Below are 12,330 nucleotides of genomic sequence, written 5' to 3' on the forward strand. Positions count from 1 at the left end.
ATCAGACAAGCACAATGCTGAAAATTTCATCAAAATCGGATGTAAAATAAGAAAGTTATGACATTTCAAAGTTTCGCTTATTTTCAACAAAATAGTTATATGAACGAGCCAGTTACATCCAAATGAGAGAGTCGATGACGTCACTCACTCACTATTTCTTTTGTTTTTTATTGTTTGAATTATACAATATTTCAATTTTTACGAATTTGACAATTAGGACCTCCTTGCCTGAAGCACAAAATGTTAAAATAATGGAATTCCACGTGTTTAGGGAGGAATGAAACTTCATTTACATGACAATGATGAGAAAATCAAAATATTTCATATAATAAAATACAAAAGAAATAGTGAGTGAGTGATGTCATCGACTCATTTGGATGTAACTGGCTCGTTCATATAACTATTTTGTTGAAAATAAGCGAAACTTTAAAATGCCATAACTTTCTTATTTTACATCCGATTTTGATGAAATTTTCAGTGTTGTGCTTGTTGAATTTTTCTCTTTTTATTCAAATCAAGTTCTTGTTGGGGTGAACTTGTCCTTTAACCAATCTATGTCTTTAAGATGGGCATTAAATCTTACCACAGGTTTCATCAGCTTGTGTGGTTTGAAACTAAATTTTCATAATGTTCTGCATTCTACTAATATTACAAGCTTGAATTTATTTTTAGCAACTTGAATGCAATGCATACTACTACTGTGACAGCCATAGATTTATTTTAGGAGCATACTCTTCAACAAGGGTTGATATTACAGAACAGCACTTTTTAAAGGCCTTAAAAAGAGACAACAGTCATGAAATGGTTGAGATTTCTTTATTCTAATGAATATTTATTCATTTTTATATAATAAAATACAAAAGAACAAGTGAGGATATGGCATCAGCCAACCTAATGAATATTCATGCAGACATGCCTAGAACTGTTTCATAATGCAAATCTTTGAAATTCAATAACTTCTTTAATTGGTATTTGATTTTGATCAAATTTTCAGCATTTTGCTCTGTATTTATTGAGATATAAATATCTCCAGCCTGGACCATCCCTTTGTCATGGTAACAGCACCTGCACTCTGCTGACTGGGTTGAGAAAGTTCCCATAATTTGCTTTCACACTGCAAAAAATACCTGTGACCTTGACAAAATCCCTGCAAATGTTCTCAGAATTTCGACAAGTATACCTTTAAGTGGGTATTTTCAGTAATGAATATTACATGTATTTTACCTTCAAATTGGCAAGCATATCTGATATTTCCTAATTAGGTTAGATCAGGGTAAATCTTTCAAACAGAGAATACTTGGTAGATTCCTGAACTTCCAATCGGTCCGAATAAGGATTTTTAGGTTGGTTTTTGCAGATGTGACTATAGTATGCTTGATTGACATGCTTTCTCCTCTGGTGCATTGTTGTTCTACCAACTGTCAAACATTGCACCACGTGTATCACATAGCGCCTGTGAATTTTGACAAATTATGAAATCTGACAGCTGTTTGCCACTCTAGCTGACTGAGTCAGTCTCGCAGGACCGTACCAGATGGTGCGATTGCACTAATGCGTTCACACCTGGGATTGCTCGTGTCTTCACACTAGGGAAACTTGTTTTCAGACCCTTTTTGTCCTACACAGCTATGTATACACTGATTTTCTTAGAAGAGGTTTATACCTGTCATGGCCATAATTGATTAGTCTGCATGCAGGCGCGTACCCTTTTTTGCATAATGCATATTGTTGGGTCTGCAGAAGGAGACTAACAGCAGAGTTTAGAGATAAGTCTCCACCATAAACAGTTTCAAATTTGAGTCTGTGTTTGCAGGCTAATAAATAATTTGCCTGTATGGTGACTCATACTATTACCAATATGGTTATAGGGTATATTGTTTAATATCAAAATATATAAAGGTGTGTTTTTCATGAATTCTTAAAACTAAATTAAGTATTATGGATCTGGAATGATGTGATTAGAAAATGAATTGATTGCAAATTTTCATTTTTATAAGGCTGCCTAATATGCATAGAGCAGCAACTTGATAAAGAAAAATATGTGAAAATAACGCTGAATAAAAATAATCCAGAATGATGTTAAAGATGTTTAGTTAATAAGAACGGAGGCACAAAATATACCAAAGAAAGTTGATTGCTGAAGAGTATTATTCAAAGTGAGGGACTCGAAATGTGAGGAAGCTCCAACAATATAGTAAACAGTTATGCCTTATTATTCCATAAGCTAACTCGTCCCACTAAAATCTGATATTATTAGCAATATGGTAATATGTGTTTTGCTATCCTGTAAAAAGGTATTATTTTGCTCGATAGCACTGGAAAATTATGATGAGAATAAGATTTGAACTGACAGTTCGCATTTTGAAGTGGTCTTGTGTGAAGTAGTGTATGCCTCTCCAGAGCTACCAACCATAATGTTTTTGCCACAACTTTACGGTGTTATGTTTTTTGCCTTCAGAACTCATGATTTTCTATTTAATTTTTTTTTCTCTATTCCTAAAATTTACATAAGTATAGGCAATTGGATGAATGTAACTCGAAATGGGTCGAAGGTAATCTGAGGCTCAATATTAATTTTTAAGATCACTGAATATAGTATTTCATTCCTAGAGGTTGGCAGGTCTAGTTTTAAGGTTCGAGTTAGAAAATGCCCCGTTTGTTGGAAATTCCTTTATTTTTTACTTTAAGATTCTTTTTTTTTGTTACAAGAGGTTGGTAGTCCTATCACTCCTTTCCTTATTTCTCCTCCGACCACTGGGAAGTGGTGTTCACTGCTTGCAACTCATTACACAGCCACAATTTGATATTTGCTAACAGTCCACCAAATCTCATAAAATCCTGACCTTAGCCACCGAGTGACTGCGGCACCCACTGTACGAGTGATTTGCACAGCAATGCGTGTCGGCTGCCTGGAACACAATCTGGTATAAGGGATTTGTTTGCATTTAATATCCATGCATTCTTGAGCTTTGATATCTTTCTTGCGACACAATTTTTGTGAATGATTGCATTTTTCCAAGAAAGAAGCTAGTATGTAGCTCGGTTCAAGTGGGACAAATATTCGCATTTCTCAAGAAAATGGCAAACTTTTGATTGTTTGATTTGTTTGAATCTGTGAATCTCATTTTCTAGGATATATCGGGAGGGGGAGGGGGGGGTGAGTGAGGAGGGAAAGAGCAGAGAGTAATCATTCTTTAAAGGACAAGTCCACCCCAACAAAAAGTTGATTCAAATAAAAAAAGAAAAATCCAACAAGTATAACACTGAAAATTTCAATCGGATGTAAAATAAGAAAGTTATGACAGTTTGAAGTTTCGCTTAATTTCGCAAAACAGTTATATTCACATTCTTGTCAGTGTGCAAATGAGGAGACTGATGACATCACTCACTCACTATTTCTTTTGTATTTTATTATATGAAATATTCAATTTTTCTCATTGTCAAGTGAAACGATTAATTCCTCCCTGAACATGTGCAATTAGCATTGTTTACTACTATATGCTTCTATCAAGTTGGTCCTTATTGTCAAATCTGTAAAAAATGAAATATTGTATAAGTCAAACAATAAAAAACAAAAGAAATAGTGAGTGATGGACATCATCGACTGTCTCATTTGCATGTCACTGAGTTGTACATATCACTGTTTTGTGAAAAATAAGCCAAACTTTAAAATGTCATAACTTTATTTTACATCTGATTTTGATGAAATTTTCAGCATAATGATCGTTTGATATTTCTCTGTTTATTAAAATCAACATATTTCTGGGGTGGACTTGACCTTTAAGTTCAGTAGCTCAAATTATTACACTACAAGAATTTCAGTGTATAGAGTTATATCAAATGTTTATGCTTTCACATTTGGATTAAAAAAAGGTTCTGGGGGCTTGGCCATCAATTTATTTTGTGTGCTTAAAAAGGATATTGATCCCTTGCACACAAATTTCTATATGGTTCTAGAAAGTTGCATGCGATTTTGTAAAATTGAACATCGAGGAGGGATACACCCCCCCATGTTTTAATGAAATCCAGCTTATGTGCTAGTGTATAACATATCATGGTGTTGAATATTTGGTTATCCTGCAGGGTATCACTTATTTTTAGATTTTAATGTGTAATATACACCCTTGTGCAGATTTGCTATCCATTCGTTTTATTTGCCTAAAAAAGAGGATATTGATCCCATGCATACAGATTGATGTGTGGTTCAAAAAAGGTGTTTCAATTATGTGATCAGTGATTAAATATAAGCTACAGACAGCCTATTCCATTAATTCAATTTACAGATAACAGACTTAGCAGCATATTCAGAGTGGTACATTGATTGAATAATTCATCTTGTATACTTTTGACCGATGTAATTGTAAAGCTTTATTTCCGGGAACCAATGACTATTTGTTATAAATTTCTCACTGAAAAGAAACATGTTTTATTTCCAAATTGAATTAAATTATTTCTTTGGAAGTTTGAGAGTGAAACTTTTCAAACTTTGCATTAGTTAATATAGTTAAGTTTTCATTTTTTTTCTTATTGTTTGGTTTCTCTTTTTTAAAGTCATTTTTTCTTTAATCAATTAATTATTGACTGATTACTTGTGGAGCATTGTGGCCCAGTGGATTAGTCTTCGGACTTTGAAACAGAGGGTCATGGGTTTGTATCCCAGCCATGGCATAATTTCCTTCGGCAAGAAATTTATCCACATTGTGCTGCACTCGACCCATGTGAGGTGAATGGGTACCCGGTAGGATTTATTCCTTGAATGCTTTAGCGCATATATGGCCGCTCAGCTACAGCCGGGGTATACCAAGTTTATTTTCAGTGCCTTGAGCACATAATCAATGTGGATTTGGCACTTTAGAAATACTCTATATGTTATTATTATTATTTTATTATTTGTGGATCATTCATTGTGATATGTGTAGAGCTTTTATGCTCATTTCATATGAAACTGATTTGCAAAGAGCTGAGTCTATCAACACCTGTTGTTAAACACCAGAAAGGTGCTAACTAATGTATTCTGATTATTTTTTAGCCCATTTCATTCTTGAGGAGTGGTTTGATGTAAAAAAAAAACAAATGATTTTGCCCAGGATCTAGTCTTAACATACATTTACAAATTCTTACAATAAATCATTTGTATTACACATATAACTTCTGCTAGCCATGGTAATTATGCTGTATTTTAGATACGAAGCCCTCAAAGACTTCTGATAAAGTAAATGTTAAACACCATAATTCAAGCATAATCATTATTATTTTAGTTTGATACCCATTCATATAATTTAGTAATAAAACAGAGTAATCACGGACACTGTAATTATTTTGTTAAGGTTTACCAAAACTTAAGATGGACTTAAATGTCCTGATTACTTTTCATTTATGTGAACATTGCTCTAACACAATCCTTCTTGCATAGTTAGCGCACCTTTTCATTCTGTTTGTAGAAGGGGGATTGTATTTCCACTCAAGAGAACAACATAACAAATTTGTTAAAGTGGTCGACAAGAAGCCTTGGGGACATTGCTTTAATGGCCATTATCCCTTGCTCTTATTAGAAAAGAAATAATCCATCTTACAGTAAGAGCATCTTACACCGTTCTGACATCAAAGCGACTTGGCTTGCTTTTCTAAAATTCATGATTGAAGATAATGCAAAATTGATAGCGAACATTACCACTGGCTTTGAATAATGATAATGTGCGGAGAATGTAGTGTTAGCGGCATCAAGCTAAAGTGCATGTGTCCTTTATTAACATAATGTTATTAATATCCAGTAAGATTTTTATGTGATTAGAAAATAATTCAATTTTGTTTACGATTACAATGAAATGAGTAACCATCGTGAATAGACTAATTTATTGTAATTCAATGACATTTTATTTTATGATTTTGTTGATACGTTGAATGCATTGCATTATAATCCTAACAAAATGTTTTATTTTATCTTTTTGACATTTGGAAGCAATTAAATCAGGGTCAATGAATGGACAAAAGAAATATGATTTTGGCCATTTCTGATCATAATCCTTTTTTGGGAAAATACTTTGGTCACTTACAATGACAAATCCTCCATTATTTGATAACATGTCTTTCAAACAAATAATCTTCTCTTGCTCCAAAAAGGAGTGAATTTCCACTCCCTTTTTTCACTACACTTGGAGCAACATCAGTGATCACCCTTTTTACTTACTGAGAGTGGGATTTATATATATATATATATATATATATATGTTTTAGTTGGTTTCTTTTGAAAACTTGATTAAAGAAGTATGACAAATAATACTGAAATTTGACACAGTTTAATTATTTCTTCCATGTCTTATCTCAATGATCAATGACTCTATTGAAGAAGTATGATAAAAAAATGCTGAAATTTCACATGATCTTTAATCATCTTTCTCTTTAAATTTTCTTTTCTATTACATGCCTCCTCCTCCTCATGATGTATTATCACCCGTTATCTTCTTCACTTTTGTCAACATTTTCTTCATTTTCATCTTTGGTATCATCTTGGAACAAAAAGGTGGTAAGTTCTTCTTATTTCTTGATTAAAGCTTAATGATAGTAGGTGCAGTAAAACACTAATTTTTTGAGAAAGTCTGTAAAACCAAGGTTAAGTATGAATATATCATCGTGGATCTAGATCTAAACTGAACTTTGTGAAATCATAAAATCTAAGCTGAAATATGATCATACTGAAGATCGCCAACACAGATAGGCACTCGTGGGACAGTGTATTATTATTGCTGGAATAAAGACCCGACAGAAGTAACCGAATTCACGCTTATTTTGCTTTTTTCGCCTTTTTCTCAGCAATTGCACAATTTCTTCCAGAATCCTTTGACACATATCTTTATTCATACAATCAGACACTTGGGTGGTCATTATATTAGATTCTGTAAAAAGTCATTTTGAGATAGTTACCAAAACTGGAATTTATCTTTAAATCATTCTTTGGTGTAAAGTCTCAGTAGTGTCTTGCATGCTAATGTTGTAATTTTGCATATTCGTATAGTTAAATTCAACAACTTTTCTCTTGGAGAAACTAATAAATTGCTATAGTTCTAACAGTTATAATCAGTATCAATTAAGAGAAAATATGAATACCATTGCCATTATTATCCCCAAAAATTAATTCAGCTTGCAGAGAGCTATTTCTAATAATTTGTTCTTTAAAAAAGTTTGACCATATTCATCTCATTTACATCACATACTGAATTTTCGTCAGCTAATCAGGGTCGTCTTAAAAAGAGTTACGATTGATCCAATCAATCATAACTTTGGAAAACCAGCAACGTCAAAATCTGAAGTACATGTTTGTTCAAAGTATTGTATAGATATGAAGTGTATTCATAAATTCATTGTTTTCTTGTCAAAACAGTTTGCTTCTCTTTATTTTCAAAGGACATTGTACAAATTTCCTAAAGAAAAAAAATTATTACATTGATGGATTTCCATATACTTGAGGTTGATCGGATCAATAGTAACTCGTTATAAGAAGGGGTCCTTATGTAGCACCCTTGTTAAAGCTCCTCTAAACACTAATCTTAAAAATTTGTGATTTGATATTTATAAATTGTATCTTGAAATTTCCATCCCATTCCACGCTTGAGAAGTGATTTTATATGTTAGAAAAGAATAGAAACAGATGCCTAGCTATCTAAAACAAAATTTTGTAAGACCCCCCTCCCCCTTCCTCCTTAATATGTTATGATATAACATAAGATTACAAAAAATGAAAAAAAAAGTATAACAGTTGTTCTTTAAAAGATGTAATCTGTGATGTCAATGGTTAGAATCTTTCAATTATGTCCCACAAAATAGGATTCCTGCCAAAATGAAACAACAATGTGCATTGTTCTCTTTGGTCTTTACCAAATTCTCTATCATCAGTACACTCTAAATTCCATTCTGAACTCTGGTTTGAATTAAACCCTGGTTTAAAGTTGTGGTTTAACTATGGATAGCCAATTGGGGCACAAATCACTTAAAATACACATACAATTTATTAGATGATATAACACTCAAATTGTTCATAATTGTCTGAGAATGATAACTATAGTATTTTGAAGTGTAACTCTTCATTTTGAAAGCAAAAGGAAACAAAAAAAAATAATACAGACAGAAATTTTGAATTGTTAGCTCCCCATAATTCTAGCACAGAGTTAGACCGTTGTCTAAGTTAAACCTGCCCTTATAAAAAAAATTGAATGGTATACCATTGACTACCATTTATCATACACCATTGATATACCATTGGAATACCATTCGCACAGCACCCATCATACACCAATGGTATACCATTCAAGCCTCAATGGTATACCATTCAAACTAATTTAAATAATTGGGACGTTACTATTACCATATTCATGAGCACCATTTACCATTCATATACCATTGATCAAACACCATTCACCATTGATCTACCATATGGCCACTATAGACAGGTTTACCATTGACCACCATTCACCATTCAGCCACCATTCACTGGCCTACCATTTACCATTCAGCCACCATTCACTGGACACCATTGGCCTACCAATTGCCTTTCACCATACACCATTCGCCTACCATTGACCATACACCATACACCATTCATGTACCATCCACCATCCGCGCACCATTCATCGTACACCATTCGCGTACTATTCACTGTACACCATTCACCGTACACCATTCGCGTACCATTCAACGTACACCATTCGTGTACCATTCGACACTCACCATTCAACCACCATACACCGTTCACCATTGATTGACCATTCACTTTACACCATTCTACCATACACCATTGACCTACCATTTACAGTACACCATTGGCCTACCATACACCATTGAACTACTATTCACCATACACCGTAGGCTTACCATACACCATTGGCTTACCATACACTGTACACCATTGACCTACCATTTACCATACAATACTGTCATACCATACACTCTATACTATTAGTCAACCATTCAAATAACACCATTGGTCATACACTATAGACCACAAGCGTACATTCAATGGTAGACTAATGGTAGACAGAACAAAGATGTGCAATGTATAGTAAGCCAATAAAGTACAGTGAATGGTAGACCAATGGTGTACAGCATATCTCTGGGGTTAATGGTAGGCTTGATAATGGAATAAGTATACACAAGAAAAATAAATGAAAGCAGTTATTTCAAGAACGTCATTAAATTGTTTTTACTATAAGAAGTTTAAGTACAGCATAAATGGCACAGAGTATTCACAAGTATAGACTTTATAATTAAAGCACATAAGTTATTAATATATATGACTTAGTCTTAGCTACTCGTTGATATCTCTGTCAATCTTGTTATGAAAAAAATAAACATGTATCAAGACAGATCGAGTTTGATTGAAAAACACAACAAATGAAGACTAACATTTCCAAGAATAAACCTGTTCTCTCTTATTGCTTTTTACATGGATTGAGTACTTGGCAAAACCACTGTTCTGCGTACAAACCTGATACTTGATGTTAAATCTGTGTGTAATTGCTTTCAACAATATTAATAAACATTTTTTTACTGATAAGTTCAAGTACAAAAGAGTATTGACAGGTATGGCAAAAAAGCACCATATTATGAATACATGTGACTGCGCGACACGACAAGAGATCAATGATTACACTCCACATAGGTATTATGTTAATCTTCCTATAAACAAATTTACATGCAAGACAGAATTTGGACAACAAACTAATGAACACCAAATTTTGAAGATTAAACTCAAAATGTGCGATAGCCTTCACATGGCCAAATGAATAAAGGGTACCACACCTAGAAGAAATGAAATATCCCCAAAAGGGGGAAAATAGTACCCCCGTCCCCCAAATTGTTCCCTTTTTTCTTTTCACCTAAAAAGATATATCAATGGCGTGTTTCTACAAAGAATTGTTAAAAAGTATTACCCGCCTAAGTATCCAGAATCCTGGATAAGTTTCCTGTAGAAACAAACGCGATGCAGTTAATTGATAAATTGCATCGCGCAAAATACGGTTTCTCATAACCATCTTTGAGAGGTGGTTATTGCCATGTAAATCCGTTTAACTTTTCTGTAAACATGGGGCAAAATAGCATTCATGTCTGGCTTAAGTGCTTGAACCCAGAAGTGCGATCTCACAGTATACATATATTCTGGCCTGTTTAATCTCGCCAGCTGATCGCGAAACATGTATACCTGCTACAATGAGTGAGATCTACCATGAATTTTGAAAATTTTCCTGACGAGATGCAATTTTTGACATACCAAAATGCAATGTTGATGTTATAGGTTGAATTTTCCGATTTCTGCCGTATTTGCGAAGCGAAATGCAAGTTAATCAGATTATTTGGTCTGTAGAAACAGCTTGGTTTAAGAGCTATAAGGTTATTCGAGTCTGGAAAAGATAAACTGTTTTTAATGATTTACTGTAGAAACATGCCAAAAGTTTATCATAAATACAATAAAGATACATTAAGAAATAAATAATATATCACACATAGAAAGAAAATATAATGAAAATAGGGAAAGAAAATTATTCAATTTGGAACACTAAAAAACATTAAAAAATAGAGACCTCTTTTTGCAAAATATATAGAAAATAATATATACAAGATACCCACTTATTTCTTTTCTGTCTATTTTTGCTGTGCTGAATCAGATGAATAACTCAAGTATGTGTGAGAAATAATATGATTATTGTCTTACACAGAATCAGTAGTCAATTGTAATTTTTTACAACCTAGCTTGGACAAAATTTGAATTCATATAATACAAAAAATATATAAATTGTGATTTTGTATATTCATGAGGACTTGAAGAGAACAGTTTTACAAAAAAATAACAACTTTAATTCGTCATAACTTTGTTAATCCTCAACAAATTTTGATGAAATTTTAAGTGCTTTTTGTTTGTCTGATGTACACTTTGAATTGTATCACATAACTTTCAGTCTCGAGTACCTCTAGCCCTTCAATCGAATGGGTTGGACGACTGGTTACATTTTACACATAAAATAGTTATAAGGAGAATGAAGGGGACCATAGAAAGAAAGCATGAGAAAAGGGGAGATTTTGGTAGGGAGAGAATGAATCAGAAAAGCATCATGCTGAAAATTTCATTAACATCTAATAATAACAAAGTTATTGAATTTGAAATTTTAACAATATTTTGGTAAAAAAAATAACCTAATGTACACATGATCGTCAGGAATATTTGCTAGGCTTATTGTATAAAATGAAATCATAATTATTTAATATTTTCATACATGTGTGTATGATATGTCCCAAGTATCATATCATTATTTCCAGCAATGAATATCTTCACATTAAAGGTCAAGTCCACCACAGAAAAGGTTGTTTTGAATCAACAGAGAAAAATCAGGCAAGCATCATGCAAAATATTTCATCAAAATCGGATGCAAAGTAAGAAAGTTATGACATTTTGAAATTTCGCTTATATTTCACAAAATAGTTATATGCACAATTTACCCACATGCATATGAGAGAATCGATGATGTCCCTAACTTTTTGGTTTGTTTTTCATTGTTTGAATTCTACAATATTTCAAATTTTACAGATTTGACAATAAGGACCAACTGGACTGAACCAAATAATGTTAAGCAATGGTAACTCCACATGTTCAGTGAGAAATAAAACTTTATTTCATATGTCAATGGGGAGAAAATTATATTTCATATTCAAAAAAACAAAAGAAAAGTGAATGAGTGATATCATCAGTTCCCTCATTTGCATACCGACCAGGATATGCATATAACTATTAAGTGAAATTGAGTGAAACTTAAAAATGTCATACCTTTCTTATTTTTCATCCGATTTTTATGTTTGATTTTTCTCTTTTTAATCAAATCAACATTTTGTTAGGGTGGACATGTCTTTGAAATAAATTTTCACTCCATTTTTTATAGTTCTCGGAGGACAAAGTGTAAATAAGCACGACTTCTTGTAATAAAATACAAAAGAACAAGTGGGGATATGACATCAGCTTGGGTACGTCATGGTCTAGTGGTTCTGACTCTCACCTTACAAACAGAGGGTCATGAATTTGAGTCCTAGCCATGGTGTGTTTTCCTTCAGCCCGAAATTTATCCACACTGTGCTGCACTAGACCCAGGTGAAGTGAATGGGTACCCGGCAGGATTAATTCCTTGAAGCTGTAATAAGAAATATTGGATGAAAACAATGCAAAGGACAGTATATTAGCTAAGGGTTCAAAACATCAATGCTTGTCGTGTGTGTAAGCTTTCTTTAGAAGTTCATATATTTTTTTAAATATCGAGCAATTTGCAGTATACACTACCATTCAATTGAATGGTG

This window comes from Lytechinus variegatus, chromosome 15 (genome assembly GCF_018143015.1).
Source record: "Lytechinus variegatus isolate NC3 chromosome 15, Lvar_3.0, whole genome shotgun sequence".
NCBI lineage: Eukaryota > Metazoa > Echinodermata > Echinoidea > Temnopleuroida > Toxopneustidae > Lytechinus > Lytechinus variegatus.